Source organism: Pristiophorus japonicus, chromosome 11, assembly GCF_044704955.1.
Source record: "Pristiophorus japonicus isolate sPriJap1 chromosome 11, sPriJap1.hap1, whole genome shotgun sequence".
NCBI lineage: Eukaryota > Metazoa > Chordata > Chondrichthyes > Pristiophoridae > Pristiophorus > Pristiophorus japonicus.
This window is the reverse complement of record NC_091987.1, coordinates 198,006,206-198,026,354: the sequence shown is the minus strand read 5'-3', so window position 1 is coordinate 198,026,354 and position 20,149 is coordinate 198,006,206. Positions and strand designations below refer to the sequence as shown.

Here is a 20,149-nt window from a genome sequence, read left to right as displayed (position 1 = left end):
TTGCAATACATTATCAAAGGCCTTCTGAAAGTGTTCTGAACTCGAGTAGGAAAAAAACACACAGAAAAAGAATTGTGTACAGGATACTTCGCATGGATACTTGAATAAATCTTGAATGGATATTATCCTCAATTGAAATGCTCCATGGCCTCACCCCACCCTACCTCTGAAACCTCCTCCAGGCCTCTGCTCTTCCAACGTTGGCCTGTAAATATATCTCTGTGTTCGCTCACTTTCTCTCTCTCTCCCAACTTAACCCTCTCACCTCCCCCATGCAAGGGAATGTTTAAATATTTTGTTCAAATATTTTTTCCAGAAGAGGAAAAAGCACTTTAGATTAAAGTAGCATAGCCAGCTTGCAAAGGTTACATCTTCAGGGTCAATCTGAAGATTGAGAGATTTTGGGCCCAAGTTTCCACATGATTTGCGCCTGATATTTTAGGAGCAACTGGTGGAGAACGGACTATCTTAGAAATCGCAATTCTCCACATTTTTTTTTCTGCAGTTCTAGTCAGGTAGAACAGTTCTACTTTGGAACAGAATTTTTTCTTCAAAAGGGGGCGTGTCCGGCCACTGACGCCTGATTTGAAAGTTTCCACAGTGAAAACGTACTCCAAACTAAAGTAGAATGGGAGCAAGTGAAGATTTTTGTAGAACTGAAAAAACCCGTTTCCACACATTAAAATATCAGGCGCAGGTTACAAATTAGGCATCCAGAACGAGGTGGGGGAAAGGGAAGTCATTAAATTCTATAATAAATCCTTATTTATACTTATACAAATAAATCCAACCTGAATAAACATTTATAAGCAAAGAAAAGATTAAATAAACCATCTTCCTACCTGTGTGAAAGTGCTTCAGGCAGGCCTTTCGGGACCGAAGGCTGAACGGGCCGGGCCCGAGACTTCGGGCAGGGCCCGTCCCCAGCACCAGATTTACAGGTAGGTGGCGTTGGGTTGGGTCGGGTCGGGGAGGTTCGGTTCGGGTCGGGGGGGAGGGAGAGGGAGAGGGAGAGGGAGCGGGAGGTCAGGTCGGATCCAGTCCGGGAGCGGGGGTCGGGTCGGGTCGGGTCGGGTCCAGTGGGGGGGGGGGGGGGGTCGGGTAGGGGGGCGGGAGCGCAGCGCGGGTCGGGTCCAGTCGGGGGGGCGGGGAGCGAGAACAGGAGCGCGGGTCAGGTCCAGTCAGGGGGGCGGGGAGCGGGAACAGGAGCGCGGGTCGGGTCCAGTCGGGGGGGCGGGGAGCGGGAACAGGAGCGCGGGTCGGGTCCAGTCGGGGGGACGGGGAGCGGGAACAGGAGCGCAGGTCGGGTCGGGTCCAGTCTGGGAGCGGGAACAGGAGCGCGGGTCGGGTCGGATCCAGTCGGATAGGCGGGGAGCGGGAACAGGAGCGCGGGTCGGGTCGGGTCCAGTCAGGGAGCGGGAACAGGAGCGCGGGTCGGGTCAGGTCCAGTCGGGGGGGGGGGGCGGGGAGCGGGAACAGGAGCGCAGGTCGGGTCGGGTTCAGTCTGGGAGCGGGAACAGGAGCGCGGGTCGGGTCGGGTCCAGTCGGGGGAGCGGGGAGCGGGAACAGGAGCGCAGGTCGGGTCGGGTCCAGTCTGGGAGCGGGAACAGGAGCGCGGGTCGGGTCGGATCCAGTCGGATAGGCGGGGAGCGGGAACAGGAGCGCGGGTCGGGTCGGGTCCAGTCGGGGAGCGGGAACAGGAGCGCGGGTCGGGTCGGGTCCAGTCGGTGGGGGGGGTGGCGGGGAGCGGGAACAGGAGCGCAGGTCGGGTCGGGTCCAGGCGGGGAGCGGGAACAGCAGCGCGGGTCGGGTCGGGTCCAGTCAGGGGGGGCGGGGAGTGGGAACAGGAGCGCGGGTCGGGTCGGGTCCAGTCGGGAAGCGGGAACAGGAGCGCGGGTCGGGTCGGGTCAGTCGGGGGGGGGGGCGCGGGTGTCGGGTCTGGTCCGGAGGCAGGGGGGGCGGGGAGCGGGTGTCGGGTCTGGTCGGGGGGGGGGGGGGGAAGCAGGAGCTGGCCGTGGGAGGAGCCTTATTCACGCAGCCCCAGTGAGGCCATTCGGCCAGGGCTAGGGGCTGCGTGCTTCGGGCCCCTCACACACAGTTCGGCGCCTGGAGCTACTGCACTTGCGTGCCCACTGTAGCGCGCATGTGCAGAGGTCCCGGCACTGTTTTCAGCACAGGGACCTGGCTCCGCCCCCCCACAGCTCGCGCTGGTTGCGCCGAGGGCCAGAGGACCTGCAAGTAGGTGGAGAATACCGAGGATTTTTTAGGCGCACTTTGTGGCGCGAAAAACGGGCGTCCAGGTCGGAACTGCGCCGTTCCAGACACGTGTGGAAACTTGGGCCCCATGACTTAGGTTTTTGCCCATTTCAGATGACAGAAGATGCACTGATGTAATTTGTTGTAAGGATAAATAAAAAGTAAAATCTGTCAACAGGCCAGCATGACATATACAAATCAATATAGAAACTGTCTCTCTGTATGGTTTACTTCTCCTCAGTAACAATGAGGATGCTACAGATGGCCTCTGTGCCTCTGGGCTACAGAAAAATGAAAAATAAAATTAGCCATGGTTCCCACTCCTGTTTGCTGTGCAGTGACCTCTGCTGGAAGTATGCATATGTGAACATTATATGAAACAGAACTGGACTTGGCTGCCATTTCCTATTTCCAATTAAATTAGTTTGCTGATACCCACTGCCCGTCAATGTCTTCCATACATGAGAAATGGCCATTTAGACATGGTCCAAAAATGCAAATGATCTCTGCCCCTGCTCCCCGCACCCTCAAAATAAACCATTTCTCTAAAATGAGTCACGGCCTTCAGAAGTGGGTTTAAAAAAAAAGACATGCTAGAACTGCCCACAGTAGCGTTCAGTCCTCCCAAGGAGGACATGTCCATGCTTTCTGTACTTGCACTGAGAACGACTAATGGCACAAGGACAAACTCAGACTAAACTAGAAATTAGCTATAGACATTACAAAAGTCATGGAGTGATTTCAAGACAGTAATCTGATCTGAAGGGTTGGGATCTCAGAACCAGTCCAGCTACACTCGTGGTTGATGACATCATCTGAACCCCTCAAATTGATTCCTAGTTAGTGGCGGCTTTAGAATTTAAAGAGGCGAACCAGCAGCCTTTCCTGCACAGTGTTACACTCCAAGCCAGAAACTGGACTGTGCAAATCACAACCTCGCCTCCCCAGAGTGATTGCCCTTTTCCAGCTCTTGGTTGAACTGCTAAGTGCCATTGCATGTCAGCAGGAGGGAAGATGGCTGCAACACACAGACTGGAACAGTACGCACCCACAGAGACAAACCTCGAGTTAACCGGCTACAGTGCAACACTTGAAACATCCATGACCCAGACCACGCTGCCCTTCTGTCTAAAAATGGAGCTGTGGCCTCAAGAAGGAATAATATAGGAGCTAAAATGGGGAAGCGAAATTTTAAAATAAACCTTTTAAAAAATTAATACAGGGTACAAAAGCAAAATGCTGCGATGCTGGAATCTGAAATATGTTCTGACGAAGGGTCATCGACCTGAAACGTTTACTCTCTTTCTCTCTCCACAGATGCTTCCTGTCCTGCTGAGTATTTCCAACATTTTCTATTTTTACTTTAAAAAGGATTGCTACATGTTCTGAATTGTGTAGTATTTATGGTCCAGTAGTTATCAAAGTACTTTACATGTTCAGATTAAATAGATGTTGTTTTCTTGTGTCAAATTTGACACGATTTAAATATTTTTACTCCAACTGATTTTTTAAAAATATATTTGTCTACTTACAAAACATTTCTGCTTCAACATACTCTCAAGGCTGAAATAAGCTCTCACTGCAAAATGTTGAGAGTTAAGTACAATTACCAGGAGACCCGGCGCCAGTTTATTTTGCCCTCATCAGTATTTCTGTAGCCCACAGTTGTCAGCAGCTCTGCTTGTTAATTACTCAAGAGAACTGAATGAAGTTAATTTCTGCCATTTTGTAGTTGCCTCTAACTCATGCTCACTCATTTAACACACTATTTGCTGCCCTGCATGCAAAGCAATTGGATGAAATTTCCTTCCCATCAGAAATAACAGACTGATTACCAATTTCAGAAGGACTATTACAAACTTTGAAAAGCAATTTAGTAATAAGCTAAGTTAATTTATTGGAATTTGTAATTTTTATAAGTCCCCAAATGGGTTACATTGTTGCTTAAAAAAATGGATCTTTCATTCAGCCAATGTGTGCTAGTAATGGGCATCTGATTTTAGAGTCACATGCTCATTACAACAAAAGCCTTAATTCCTGTACACAGCAGTACTTCTCTATTTGATTGGAATGCTAAACAATTGAAATTTTGGTCACATCATTTGTTGTGCTAACTGAATGGAGCTCCTTATTATTTAGTGGGAATATGGATAACTTCAACACAGACTGATTATTCATTTTTAAATGTTTAGTGGTTCTTCAACACCCCTTTACCACACATCTATTATTGTTGGCACAAGTAAAAAAAGGGCGCCAAAAATCTTCGGGCCGGGTTTGGCCTCTCCTCCATGGTGGCGTAGCGTGGCAACTGGATTCGGGGGCGGAGCCAGGTCCCGGCGCTAAAAACAGTGCCGGGACCTCTGCACATGCGCGCTAGAGTGTGTGCGCATGCGCAGTAGCTCCTAGCCCCCAGAATCTGAGTGTGAGAGAGATGCAGGCTGTGTGGATGGGGCCGATGCTCGCCGTCCCTATCCCGGGCCGAGTGGCCTGCCATACAGGCCGGCTACTGCCTTCCCGCGCTGAGGGCTGCAAGAGACAGGTTGGTGGGGGAGGGGGAGAAGAGTTTTGATCGGGGGGGGAGGAGAGGAGAGAAGTTTTTTTGGGTGGGGGGTGGTGGGGAAGAGTTTTGATCCGGCGGAGGGGGCTCCCGCAGGCCCGCTGTGGATCTCTTCCCCCCACCCATTAAGATGCCGCGTTTACCACCCACCGCCCCACCTTCCGCGTTGAGCCTACACCCTTCCTCCCCCCCATTCAGATGCCGCATTCTCCCGCACCTATCCGGGCCGAAGGGTCTCTCGCACGGCCAGCCGCTGCCGAGTTTAGTTGAAGGTAGGATTTACTTCAGTTCTTTATTTGGTAATTTAATTATTTACTTCAGTTCTTTATTTTTTATTGAATGCTTATCACTTTTTGTGCTTTGTTTGGTGCTTGGTGGTGCTTTAAATGTTGTTACTTGTGCCGATTCCTTAACTCAAGGTAAGGTTTTTCTGGCAACATACGCTGGCCTAAGTTAGTTTGGAGCAAGTATTTGCTGGCCAAACTCGCTTAAATGGCCAAAACAGGTATAAGTGACTGGAATGCCCCCTTTTGAAAAGAAAACTAAAATAAAAAAAACTAACTAACTCACTTACACTGGCACAAATTAAATGGCCAGAATTGCAACTAAAAAGATACTCCAGAAAAATCAAGTTGCTCCAAAAAAACCAGAGCAACTTCTGGGGAAATTTGGCCCACAGTCACCATTACTGATACTGACTTTTTTATTCCAGATTGATTTAATTAACCGTAGTGGGATTTGAATTCACGTCTCTGGATCATTAGTCCAGACTTTTGGATTACTAGTCCAGTAACATAACCACTATGCTACTGTTCAATTGATGTGTAACAATATGTTGCTGTACTTGATTACAGGGGCAGGGAGTTGTATAGTTGTACAGGCCTTGGTGAGGCCACACCTGGAGTATTGTGTACAGTTTTGGTCTCCTAACCTGAGGAAGGACATTCTTGTTATTGAGGGAGTGCAGCGAAGGTTCACCAGACTGATTCCCGGGATGGCGGGACTGACCTATCAAGAAAGACTGAATCAACTGGGCTTGTATTCACTGGAGTTCAGAAGAATGAGAGGGCACCTTATAGAAACGTTTAAAATTCTGATGGGTTTAGACAGGTTAGATGCAGGAAGAGTGTTCACAATGTTGGGGAAGTCCAGAACCAGGGGTCACAGTCTAAGGATAAGGGGTAAGCCATTTAGGACCGAGATGAGGAGAAACTTCTTCACCCAGAGAGTGGTGAACCTGTGGAATTCTCTACCACAGAAAGTTGTTGAGGCCAATTCACTAAATATATTCAAAAAGGAGTTAGATGTAGTCCTTACTACTAGGGGGATCAAGGGGTATGGCGAGAAAGCAGGAGGGGGGTACTGAAGTTGCATGTTCAGCCATCAACTCATTGAATGGCGGTGCAGGCTAGAAGGGCCGAATGGCCTACTCCTGCACCTATTTTCTATGTTTCTATAGCAGGAATGGGGTACTGAAGTTGAATGTTCAGCCATGAACTCATTGAATGGCGGTGCAGGCTAGAAGGGCCGAATGGCCTACTCCTGCACCTATTTTCTATGTTTCTATGTTTCCAGCATACAAGCAAAATGAAAGGTTTTGACAACCAATATAGAAGATGCATGACTGATCAGTACTACCTAGTAACATTCTACAGTGGACCCTGACTGCTATGCAATAACAATTCATCCAATATACTGATTTGAAAACATGTGCAACAACAATTCGCTGAATACACCAATTGGAAAACATATCAAGCTTTTGGCCTTGATGTTATGCCATGGGATACTGGCCTACAAATGCTCAATGTGCTCATCTGAAATATGTGTTATTTTAGCAGACTTGTCAACCCATTTGCTTTAAATAGTTTAATACTACTGCTAAAATATTGGAGAGGGGAATAAACGAGTTAGGAGTTCATATGCTCATATCCCATGGCATATTTTCAGTCTTTATGAATAGGGTAAAATTGAGCACAAAGGCACAGAGTAAATAATCCAATTTCAAATTACCTTCTCCTTTTCTTGCACAACCACCAAAGAAGTGACAATGATCCACGGTTGTCATTATTAAATAGATTATGTTTAATTAGCAACCGATCAATAATTAGCTTCCAACGCTAGTTATGTTCGTCTGATGTTTGAGTCTGTCAGCATACAGAATATTGGTTTTAATGTAGAAATCCTACAGGGCCAATCATTCTTGGTGTAACTCTGAGTTTCAAAAGGTATCTTTTGAAAATAAAATGAGAAAATCAGAATTACATTGACAGGAAAAGTTCACACAGCTTTCAAGATCATTCAACCTTGTGAGGCACATCGCATTCTTTTGCCACATTGTGATAGAAATCAAGTTCCCCCCGCCACATCAATCCTACTGACTTCATAGTCTGAACTAAAAAGAGCAATTCCTAGACAACATCAGTGTAGGGAGGAGGTCCTGTCATTTCCTAGGAAATGAATAGCTGAGGAGAAGTGCCAAAACAGAATGCATAACAAAGACCTTCTTCATTGAAAATTGACAGATTTACTGTCCAGGTTATCTATAACAGGCTCTTGTAGGGGTTTTATTGCATTGTGACAGTGGACTTCACAAGCCACATCTGTCAGCCCTAAAATGTCTTCAGGAGGTCCAACTTCAGTAAAAGCTATCATTTTCCAACAAAGGATTAAGAAAAAAAGCAACCTGACTAAATCAGAACTGCAGATAGTGCATGTTACAAAGAAAAAAATAACTCCTTTACAAAAATTATAAATGATTGCAGAATTCACTTTAGTATCTAATAATCGTAAATAGCAAACAAAAAAGTTACTGCACAAAAAAAACTATAAAGATATTGCCAGCATAACACTTACAGGCAACTGTCAATGCACCAATAAGTGAAAGTTAGTAAACGTAACTCAATACAGTATCACTAGTAGTGGAAATTGAGGCTCCCATTAAGCAGCCCGTGTTTCAATTGTCATTCAAACCCAGTTAGCCTCACTGATTTATAATAACTATTGATTAATGTGTCCTATTATGATCAATTAGATGACATGTGAGAAATTCTCACTCCAAATGCAGAGGACAGCAGCAGTTTGGAGTACGTAAGTATAGTGGTTATGTTACTGAACTTATAATCTAGACAGCGTGAATTCAAATTCCACCATGCCAGTTTGAGAACATGAGACTCTCATTTAAAAACCCAACTGGTTCATTGTTTTCCTTCAAGGAAGGAAATCTACCATATTAATCTGGTCTGGCCTACATGTAACTCTAGTGCCACATGGTTAGCTCATAACTGCCCTCTGAAGTGACCTTGTAAGCATCAAACCACTCCGACCACCACCTTCTCAGGAAAACCAGGGATGAGCATTAAATGCCAACTTTGACAAATCCCAAGAAGGAATAAAAAAAAATATATGTAGTAGTATTGACCCTCTTGGATGAATTTCACTGCAGAGGCGGTTACGTGCAACATGGAGAGATGCACTTAGCCTTCAGACATTTTATAAAATGGACACAAATTCTGTTCAAGCCACAATACAACAGGCTCTTAAGAATAGCTAATATATAATACATTTTACTCTTGACCAGAGAGTTTGGAAAAATGTACCGCTGTAATAAACTGTGATTCCTAAATTCACTAACAAGCTTTACATTCTTGGATTTTTTTCCAACGCAGTGTGGCAAAAAGCAGATGTGAATCCCCCATCACCAGGCACTCCATTACAAGAACCCTGAAATGTTTGGGTGAAAAAGTTGCATACTTTGGCAATATGAAACATACGTTCAAGTCTTCAGCCAGCTATTATCTAAATGCATCTGATGCCATCAAAATCAGAGCACTGGTTAATCTAGACTCTTCCTCATTTGTATTCGGAATAGTTATTAATGGACTGCCACTAATGATGATGGTTTTTGTGCAATAGGTCAGAATGAAGCAAGCTCAAAATCCCCATGATTCTAACACGGTGCTGAGCTACCAAAATATGTGTTGTTCTTTCAAATGTATGTCATGACAGAAAATGTTTAATATGTACATTTGAATATAAAATAAAAGGCGTCAAATCTACAGCTTCTTTATTATCTCCTCAGGATATAACTAATCATCTCCTCTGGTAGATGTTTCTTATATAAAATCAAACTGAAGTTTCTAACAAAGAATGTCTATAACCTGGGCATTAATTGACAAGAAAATACCTTTATGATTGCAAAATAACATGAGAAAAATATAATGAAAGTATTTTCACTTTTTTCTACCTACCTTCAGTCTGGATTTCTCTGCGGTATACACCAGCCTTAGAAACATAGAAACATAGAAAATAGGTGCAGGAGCAGGCCATTCAGCCCTTCTAGCCTGCACCGCCATTCAATGAGTTCATGGCTGAACATGAAACTTCAGTACCCCCTTCCTGCTTTCTCGACATACCCCTTGATCCCCCGAGTAGTAAGGACTTCATCTAACTCCCTTTTGAATATATTTAGTGAATTGGCCTCAACTACTTTCTGCGGTAGAGAATTCCACAGGTTCACCACTCTCTGGGTGAAGAAGTTTCTCCTCATCTCGGTCCTAAATGGCTTACCCCTTATCCTTAGACTGTGACCCCTGGTTCTGGACTTCCCCAACATTGGGAACATTCTTCCTGCATCTAACCTGTCTAAACCCGTCAGAATTTTAAACATTTCTATGAGGTCCCCTCTCATTCTTCTGAACTCCAGTGCAGACAAGCCCAGTTGATTCAGTCTTTCTTGATAGGTCAGTCCCACCATCCCGGGAATCAGTCTGGTGAATCTTCGCTGCACTTCCTCAATAGCAAGAATGTCCTTCCTCAGGTTAGGAGACCAAAACTGTACACAATACTCCAGGTGTGGCCTCACCAAGGCCCTGTACGACTGTAGCAACACCTCCCTGCCCCTGTACTCAAATCCCCTCGCTATGAAGGCCAACATGCCATTTGCTTTCTTAACCGCCTGCTGTACCTGCATGCCAACCTTCAATGACTGATGAACCATGACACCCAGGTCTCGTTGCACCTTCCCTTTTCCTAATCTGTCACCATTCAGATAATAGTCTGTCTCTCTGTTTTTACCACCAAAGTGGATAACCTCACATTTATCCACATTATACTTCATCTGCCATGCATTTGCCCACTCACCTAACCTATCCAAGTCACTCTGCAGACTCATGGCATCCTCCTCGCAGCTCACACTGCCACCCAACTTAGTGTCATCCGCAAATTTGGAGATACTACATTTAATCCCCTCGTCTAAATCATTAATGTACAGTGTAAACAGCTGGGGCCCCAGCACAGAACCTTGTGGTACCCCACTAGTCACTGCCTGCCATTCTGAAAAGTACCCATTTACTCCTACTCTTTGCTTCCTGTCTGACAACCAGTTCTCAATCCACGTCAGCATACTACCCCCAATCCCATGTGCTTTAACTTTGCACATTAATCTCTTGTGTGGGACCTTGTCGAAAGCCTTCTGAAAGTCCAAATATACCACATCAACTTGTTCTCCTTTGTCCACTTTACTGGAAACATCCTCAAAAAATTCCAGAAGATTTGTCAAGCATGATTTCCCTTTCACAAATCCATGCTGACTTGGACCTATCATGTCACCATTTTCCAAATGCGCTGCTATGACATCCTTAATAATTGATTCCATCATTTTACCCACTACTGAGGTCAGGCTGACCGGTCTATAATTCCCTGTTTTCTCTCCCTCCTTTTTTAAAAAGTGGGGTTACATTGGCTACCCTCCACTCGATAGGAACTGATCCAGAATCAATGGAATGTTGGAAAATGACTGTCAATGCATCCGCTATTTCCAAGGCCACCTCCTTAAGTACTCTGGGATGCAGTCCATCAGGCCCTGGGGATTTATCGGCCTTCAATCCCATCAATTTCCCCAACACAATTTCCCGACTAATAAAGATTTCCCTCAGTTCCTCCTCCTTACTAGACCCTCTGACCCCTTTTATATCCGGAAGGTTGTTTGTGTCCTCCTTAGTGAATACCGAATCAAAGTACTTGTTCAATTGGTCTGCCATTTCTTTGTTCCCCGTTATGACTTCCCCTGATTCTGACTGCAGGGGACCTACGTTTGTCTTTACTAACCTTTTTCTCTTTACATATCTATTGAAACTTTTGCAATCCGCCTTAATGTTCCCTGCAAGCTTCTTCTCGTACTCCATTTTCCCTGCCCTAATCAAACCCTTTGTCCTCCTCTGCTGAGTTCTAAATTTCTCCCAGTCCTCGGGTTCACTGCTATTTCTGGCCAATTTGTATGCCACTTCCTTGGCTTTAATACTATCCCTGATTTCCCTTGATAGCCACAGTTGAGCCACCTTCCCTATTTTATTTTTACGCCAGACAGGAATGTACAATTGTTGTAATTCATCCATGCGGTCTCTAAATGTCTGCCATTGCCCATCCACAGTCAACCCCTTAACTATCATTCGCCAATCTATCCTAGCCAATTCACGCCTCATACCTTCAAAGTTACCCTTCTTTAAGTTCTGGACCATGGTCTCTGAATTAACTGTTTCATTCTCCATCCGAATGCAGAATTCCACCATATTATGGTCACTCTTCCCCAAGGGGCCTCGCACAATGAGATTGCTAATTAATCCTCTCTCATTACACAACACCCAGTCTAGGATGGCCTACCCCTAGTTGGTTCCTCGACATATTGGTCTAGAAAACCATCCCTTATGCACTCCAGGAAATCCTCCTCCACCGTATTGCTTGACCAAACTTTTCCCAGAACCTCACAAATGCCGCTCTCGATATGCAAATGTGAGCCGAGTGACCCTTTCTTCTGATTTCCCCTCCAATCGCAAGGAGAAGCATCCGTCTCTCATTCAACAACTCCCCACGCCAGCACAACTAAGAGCAATTACTATGCACGAGAAACTAGAGAAGAGAATCAGTGTTCCGGTACAACCTCCGAAATTCGGAAACCTCGAAACCGAGGCCATTCCGTATTTTGTGTTTTTCCGGATTTCAGAACAGAAATCCGACATCCCAAATCTGGAAAGCCCAGGGCCAAATTTCTTGTATTTCCAGATTTCGAAGACAAAATCCGAAGTCCTGAATCCGGAAACCCCTGGGCCGAGTTTCGGGTATTTCTGGATTTCGGAGACGGAATCCGAAGTTCCGAATCTGGAAACCCCTTGGCCGAGTATGAGGCTATAACAAGGTTGGAGTAGGGAGGGTTGGGAAGGAGAAAGATTGATTTTGCTTTAACAATGAGTGCACTAAGTGCTTGAATGCAAACTTCACGAATGGACACTTCAGATTAATTGTGAGTTCTTTTTTTTTGTGTAGGGGATGACAAGTTGAAACACCTCTACATTAGGTTTAAAAATAATGGACTACCGTCTCACTTCTAATGACAGTATCGCAAGTTTCTGGTCAATAACCAGCTCAACACATCTGGAACCATGCCTCAGGAAAGATCAGCATTTTTGGACGTCTTGAGATCACGAAAGCCGCAATATAAACGTAAGTCGTTCTTTCTTTTCAGGAAGATGGGAAAAGATTTGGGGTGGTGGTGGGAAATGGGGCCAGTAATTGTAGAGTATTGTGTAAGAGTTCTGGTTGAATTGAAGTGAGTTTAAATTTGATCAAGAGGAATTTAGCTATATCAATGTGGACTGATTATACAGAGAAGCGCCGTTAATAAAAATGTCTGGATTTCGGAAAATATTTCTGGATTTCGGACGATCCCATCACCGGATCAGCGTGATGTCCAGACTTTGGAACATTCCAGTTTTTGGAACTCCGGATTTGGGAGGTTGCACCTGTATCGAAATTCCCGGTCATAGCATGTTTGCTGGGTAACCCTTAAAAGAGAATGTTAAAATGTAATGCATTAAGAAATAATACCAGTTTGCATTGGTGAAAATATTTTGTTAAATAAATCTTCTGCATTGTGCCATTTATAAATAGTATAATGTTTCCTGACTCCGGGATCTCGTCAATGGATGGAAACCCTACCCTATGAATGTAAGGGTTTTAAGATAAGAATCCTCAGATTAGGAAGGTTCTAAAATGTGTGCCTGCCCACTGTTCCCACCCTACCCCAACTATGTGCCCTAGAATAAATAACTAGACCTCAGAAACGGTATTTTCTTACAACCTAGTCTCTAGTTTAAAAACTGAAATAGTGGGTCTGGCACAATTGCTTTTAATATACCAAACTTCCCTTCCTGCCCCCGCCCCCGCCACCCCACCCCCCCCGGCCCCGCTGCCATGCTAGCTGACATTATAAATGGCTCCTTCTCTTTAGGTACTGCCCCTCCCCTGTCAAAACCATCCTAATCATTGATCTTTCTGCCGCTTTTGACACAGCCGATCACACCATCCTCTTCCAATATCTTCCCTCTTTTGTCTAGCTCAGTGAAACTGCCCTCGTTTGGTTCCACTCTTAACTATCCAATCATAATCAGAGTACCTAAAGCAATGGCTTCTCTTCCCAACCCCACACTATTACCTCTGGAGTTCCCAAGGATCCATCCTTGGATCCCTCCTCTTCCTCATATGCATGCTGCTTCTTGGCCACATCATTCGAAGACATGGGGTCAGATTCTATATGTGCATTGACAAAATAGAATTCTGCCTTGCCTCTGCATTGTTAGCTTGTTTGTCAGACATCCATTCCTGATAAGTTGCAATTTGCTCCCAGCTAATCATTGGTTGGACCAAAGCCATCATCTATAGCCCTCAGCACCCGTACACTGGTCACCGATTACATTCCCGACACCAGCCACCATCTCGGGTTGATCCAGACTGTTCGCAAATTTGGAGTCCTATTTGTAATGGAGCGTTTATGGGCTGATAAGTTCGGCACAGGATCAAAGACCACCCACATAATATTGCATATTTCCGCCAATGTTCCCTGTTGGGAACTCACGCAGCCAGTTTGTCACTTTTTAATCTAAAAACCGCGCATGCGTGTTATTTTGAATGGTCCATGCAGGGCCAAAAAAAAATACAGGGACGTTGATCTCCACCCCACCTCAGCCCATTTGATGACAAAATCCACTACATGCACTTGTCATTCCAATGCTCTCCTGGCAAGCTTGCTATCCTCTATAAACTGCAGCTCATCCAACACTCTGCTGCCCGTATTTTAACTTGCACATTGTCCATCACAAACTTACATTTACTCCTGGTCACCCAAAGCTTGAATTTTAAAACTCTCATCCGATTGTTCAAATCCCTTCATGGCTTCAACTCTCCCCATCTCTGTAACCTTCCCCAGTCCGACAACCCTCCAAGAACATTGTGTTGCTCCAATTCTGGTCTGCTATGCTTGCCCTCTCTCTCTCTTCACCTCATCACTGGTCACCGAAGCTCCAATCTCTGGAATTCACTTCCTAAACCTCTGTCTCTTCACCTCCCTCTCTTCCCTTAAGACCTTCCTCAAAACCCATCACTTTGACCAAGACTTTAGTCACCTGTCCCAAGATCTCCTTCTTTGGCTCGGTGTCAATTTTTGTCTGATTTTCTGTGATGCACCTGGTGGCGTTTATCTACATTAAAGGCGTTATATAAATGCAAGTTGCTGTTTTTATTGTTTATTCAATGAGACAAAGCGATGGTTTCCACAGAATATGATGATTATTGGACAGATCCTTGAATAGTAACATCCAATTTACTCTTCATTCTCAGCTTGAATTTGCGCTTTATCTTGTTGCCAAACGCTACTGAAAAAGCACTATTGCCAAATAAGTAGCATCAAACAAGTTAATAACCTTCCTTGCTTTATGTGACAGCTCCGGATAATCAGGTGCCTTACTGAGCCAAAAGTTACCCAAAGGCACCATGGACTGGGATATATATATCCCTTTTAAAGTAAATTAACACATTTAATCATCTCCTCTACTTGTTACAATGTGAGGCTGAAATCTCTATCAAGTCAGCCGCAACAGAATTTCTTTCATTTTGTTTTATTTCGCAGTCACTCTCGATTTAAGAAAGTACATTTTTAATTGTTGATTGAGGGGTTGCAGGTGAGTAAATATTCTAAGACCTCACAGTTGACAATCTCTATAGCTCTGACAGGCAAGAACTGGAAGCGCTGATTGTAATCTTCTCTATTCTTTTCACTTCAATAGTCTTTTCGTAAGACTGCAACTTTGTCCATTAAAATTTGGCAGACGGAGTATAATGTGGGAAAATGTGAGGTTATCTACTTCCGCAGACAAAATAGAAAAGCAAATTATAATTTAAATGGAGAAAAATTGCAAAGTGCTTTAAATACAGAGGGACCTGGGGGTCCTTGTGCATGGAACACAAAAGGTTAGCATACAGGTACAGCAAGTAATCAGGAAAGCAAATGGAATGTTGGCCTTTATTGCAAGGGAGATAGAGTATAAAAGCAGAGAAGTCCTGCTACAACTGTACAGGGTGTTGGTAAGGCCACACCGAGAGTACTGCGTACGGTGACGTTTTGGAGGAAGGCGACTGGATTGGATGTCACCATAATCCAGGTCACTGATTGGAGCGTGGGAAAGTACAGCAGGAGTGGCGAGGTTGGGGCGCAGGAGCAGCGAGGGATTGCAGAGCAATGTGATCGGGTCCCAGGAGAGGTGCGAGTTCGGGGCTGAACAGGCCAGCCCACACTGCAATATATGCGTGCACTAGGTCTGTGCAGCAGAGCTGATTTCCAGTTGTCTTGGTTAATCCTCGCCACTGGACCAAGACCTAGCTCTGTCAAGCCCATGTGGTGGCTAGTGTGCAACAGCCACCACACGGTAAAAAAGTCCACACACAGGCATCTTCCACCCTTGAAGTTCAAGACCTGGAATATTAGGTCCTTCATTGAAACAGCTGTGAACTCATCCCTTTCTGGTGTGCAAGCAAGTCATCCTTGATACGAGGGACCGCCTAAGAAGACTGCGTACAGTTTTGGTCTCCATATTTAAGGAAGGATACACTTGCATTGGAGACGTTCAGAGAAGGTTCACTAGGTTGATTCTGGAGATGAGGGGGTTGACATGAAGATAGGTTGAGTAGGTTGGGCCTATACACGTTGGAGTTCAGAAGAATGAGACGTGATCTTATCGAAAACATAAAAGGTAATGAGGGGGCTCGACAAGGTGGACGCAGAAAGGATATTTCCACTAATAGGAGAAACTAAAACTAGGGGACATAGTCTCAGAATAAGGGGCCGCCCATTTAAAACTGAGGTGAGGAGAGATTTCTTCTTTCACATGGTTTTAAATCTATGGAATTCTCTGCCACAGAGACCTGTGGAGGCTGGGTCATTGAAAATATTTAAGGCGGAGATCGACAGATTTTTGAGCGATAAGGGAGGGTTATGGGGAGCGGGCAGGGAAGTGGAGCTGAGTCCATGATTAGATCAGCCATGATCTTATTAAATGGCGGTGCAGGCTCGAGGGACCAAATGGCCTACTCCTGTTCCTATTTCTTATGTTCTTACGTTTGTTACTGGAAGATATTGGATTTTATTCCCTATATACCTGTACTAGTACTCAGCTTAGGTTCTGCTAACAAATCAACAAGATAAACAAATGTTGTTGCCAGTTACCAGGTTGAAAGCATTCAGAATAAGGAGATATGCATTTTAACAATACAACATTGTCAAAGTCCAGTGTCAACATAATGTAAGGGTTAGCTCATTATATTCCATGTTATTAAACACAATTATGCAAACTCAGAGAGCAACCTTTTGTGAAGATTACAATCTTGTTGTTGAGACATCACTCAATTCAAGAGCCTGAAGTTCTTCGAGAAAATTTAAACACCCATTAATTGGCGAATGATATCGAAAGGGTTGACAGTAGATAGGCAATGGCAGACATTTAAAGATCACATGGATGAACTACAACAATTGTGCATCCTTGTCTGGCGTAAAAATAAAATGGGGAAGGTGGCTCAACCGTGGCTAACAAGGGAAATTAGGGATAGTGTTAAATCCAAGGAAGAGGCATAGAAATTGGCCAAAAAAAGCAGCAAGCCTGAGGACTGGGAGAAATTTAGAATTCAGCAGAGGAGGACTAAGAGTTTAAATAGAAAGGGGAAAAGAGAGTATGAGAGTAAGCTTGCAAGGAACAGAAAAACTGACTGCAAAAGCTTCTATAGATATGTGAAGAGAATATTTGTGAAGACTAATATAGGTCCCTTGCAGTCAGAATCAGGTGAATTCATAATGGGGAACAAGGAAGACACGAATAACCTCCCGAAAATACTAGGGGACCAAGGGTCTAGCGAGAAGGAGAACTGAGGGAACTCCTTATTAGTCAGGAAAATTGATGGGATTGAAGGCCGATAAATCCCCAGAGCCTGATTGTCTGCATCCCAGAGTACTTAAGGAAGTGGCCATAGAAATGGTAGATGCATTGGTGGTCATTTTCCTACATTGAATGGACTCTGGATCAGTTCCTATGGATTGGAGGGTAGCTCACTTTTTAAAAAGAGAGAGAAAACAGGGAATTATAAATGGTTAGCCTGACATCAGTAGTGGTGAAAATGCTGGAATCAATTATTAAAGATGTATTAGCAGCGCATTTGGAAAGCAGCGACAGGATCGGTCCAAGTCAGCATGGATTTATGATAGGGGAAATCATGCTCGACAAATCTTTTAGAATTTTTTGAGGGTGTAATTGGTAGAGTGGATAAGGGAGAACCAATGGATGTGATGTATTTGGACTTTCAAAAGGTTTTTGACAAGGTCCAACACAAGAGATTAGTGTGCAAAATTAAAGCACATGGGATTCAGGGTAATGTATTAACATGATAGAGAACTGGTTGGCAGACAGGAAGCAACAAGTGGGAATAAACGGGTGCTTTTCAGAATGGCAGTGAGCAAGTAGTGGGGTACTGCAAGGTTCAGTGCTGGGACCCCAGCTATTTACAATATATATTAATGATTTAGACGAAGGAATTGAATGTGATATCTCCAAGCTTGCAGATGACACTAAGCTGGGTGGCAGTGTGGGTTGTGAGGAGGATGCTAAGAGACTGCAGCGTGACTTGGGCAGGTTAGGTGAATTGGCAAATGCATGGCAGATGCAGTATAATGTGGATAAGTGTGAGGTTATCCACTTTAGCCGCAAAACCAGGAAGGCAGATTATCTGAATGGTGACAGATTAGTAAAAGGGAGGTGCAACGAGACCTGGGTCTCATGGTACATCAGTCATTGAAAGTAGGTATGCAGGTACAGCAGGCAGTTAAGAAAACAAATGGCATGTTGGCCTTCATAGCGATAGGATTTGAGTATAGGAACAAGGAGGTCTTACTGCAGTTGTATAGCGCCTTGGTGAGACCACACCTTGAGTATTGTGTGCAGTTTTGGTCTCCTCCTCTGAGGAAGGACATTCTTGCTATTGAGGGAGTGCAGTGAAGATTCACCAGATTGATTCCCGAGATGGCAGGACAGACATATGAAGAAAGACTGGATCGACTAGGCTTATATTCACTGGAACTTAGAAGAATGAGAGGGGATATCATAGAAGCATATAAAATTCTAAAGGATTTGGACAGGTTAGATGCAGGAAGAATGTTCCCGATGTTGGGGAAGTCCAGAACCAGGGGTCACAGTCTAGGAATAAGGGATAAGCCATATAGGACCGAGAAGAGGAGAAACTTCTTCACCCAGAGAATTGTGAACGTATGGAATTCTCTACCACAGAAAGTTGTTGAGTCTAGTTCGTTGGATATATTCAAAAGGGAGTTAGATATGGCCCTTACAGCTAAAGGGATCAAGGGTTATGGAGAGAAGGCAGGAGTGGGGTACTGAAGTTGCATGATCAGCCATGATCATATTGAATGGTGGTGCAGGCTCAAAGGGCTGTATGGCCTGCTCCTGCACCTATTTCCTATGTTTCTATGTTTCACAAAGCCCCCCGCAAATTCTTATGATTTTGATTAGTTATCCCCCCAACTTTTCTTTGGCCGTCACCACTGGATCAATCTCCCTCCCTGGCCAGTGTCTCAGGCTGAACCAGACTATTCGCAACCTAGCCATCCTAAATATACCCTGAGCTGAGCTTCCGACCCCACATCCTCTCCATCATAAAGACCGCCAACATCCACCTTTGCCTCAGCTTATCTGCTGCTGAAACCTTCATCCATGCTTTCCTTCCCTCCAAACTTAACTATTCCAATGTTCTTCTGATCGGCCTCCCTTCCAGCCTCCATAAATATTAGCTCATCCAAACTCTAATGCCCGTATCCTAACCTGCACCAACTCTTGCGTATCTATTATCCATGTGCTTGTTGGCCTACATTGGCTCCCAGTCCACCAACACCCCAATTTTAACATTTTCATCCTCATATTCAAATCCCTCCATGACCTCGTCCCTCCCTATCTGATATCTCCTCCAGCCTTACAAACCTCCAAGAATTCTGCGTTCCTCCAACTCTGCATCCCCATTTCCTTCACACAACAATTGGCAGCTATGCCTTTAGCTGTCTAGGCCCGAAGCTCTAGAATTCCCTCACTAAACCTCTCCCTATCTCTCCTCCTTTAAGTCCTTCCTTGAAACTTACTTCTTTGACCAATCTTTGAGTCACCTATCCCAATACATCTTTCTTTGGCCTAGTTCCAATTTTTGTCTCGTATGCTCTTGTTAAGCACCTTGGGATGTTTTCCTACATTAAAAGAATCTATATAAATGTAAATTGTTGCTGTTCAGTTAGAGCCACCTGACTGCATTGGAAACATCTGTGCTCTTATCAATTTGTATCAAATAGACAGGTATTTTCAAGTCTCTTAACTTAGTTGGCTTTCAACATTTCCCATTAGTTTTTCAATTCTGCTGCAAAAAATGTTGTCTAAAAGGGAAATGTGTTTGTTTTTCAGACACCTACTTATCCACTGTCATTTCATCAATGGCCATGCCCGAGGCAAAACTTTGCAACTTGAAAATGTCATGTGTTTTTTTTAAACTCTGCACTTTGCATAGGCAGGGCCAAGAGCTGCTTATGTTGATAGCCTTTGGATTATTTTCCTCTGTGATTTGCTAATTATCAGTGCAGCAACACTTCAAATGAGTTTCCATAACATCATTCACATTTCGTCTCCAAATTCCTTTTAAGCTTTGAAGGTATTGTCCATTCATTTGAGAAAAATAGCTCCTGGAGACAGCACACACTGTGGCAGTTGTTCATTACTACTCATTTCGTGGCAAGTGAATCTACTGTGAATATAATTCATCAAAATGTCCCGAATGTTTGTTCTTTGCTTTTAATAAAGTCCTCTTCTTATTCAACATCCTGTGACCCAGTTACAGATCGCTTTCTTGTTCAGAAATGATTTAGGAGTAATCTGACAAAAAAATTCAAACCAAGATTTAGATATTGGGACCTAATAA

General features: G+C 44.4%; 1 protein-coding gene and 1 long non-coding RNA gene across 12 annotated transcripts in view; one reads left to right on the top strand and one right to left on the bottom strand.

The window, feature by feature from the left end:
- The window catches only part of LOC139276426 (neural cell adhesion molecule 1-like), a 632,849-nt gene that overhangs the window by 408,259 nt on the left and 204,441 nt on the right, over positions 1-20,149 (bottom strand). The window lies entirely within an intron of this gene.
- Positions 4,686-20,149, top strand: part of LOC139275907 (uncharacterized) — a 62,516-nt gene continuing 47,052 nt past the window's right edge. For 2 of the 3 annotated variants that reach the window (XR_011595787.1, XR_011595788.1), the window contains exons 1-2: positions 4,923-5,085; positions 12,131-12,307. This is a non-coding gene — a long non-coding RNA (uncharacterized lncRNA). Of the gene's footprint in view, positions 4,796-4,922; positions 5,086-12,130; positions 12,308-20,149 lie in introns of those variants that run through there. The other variant, XR_011595789.1, reaches the window with a different exon arrangement.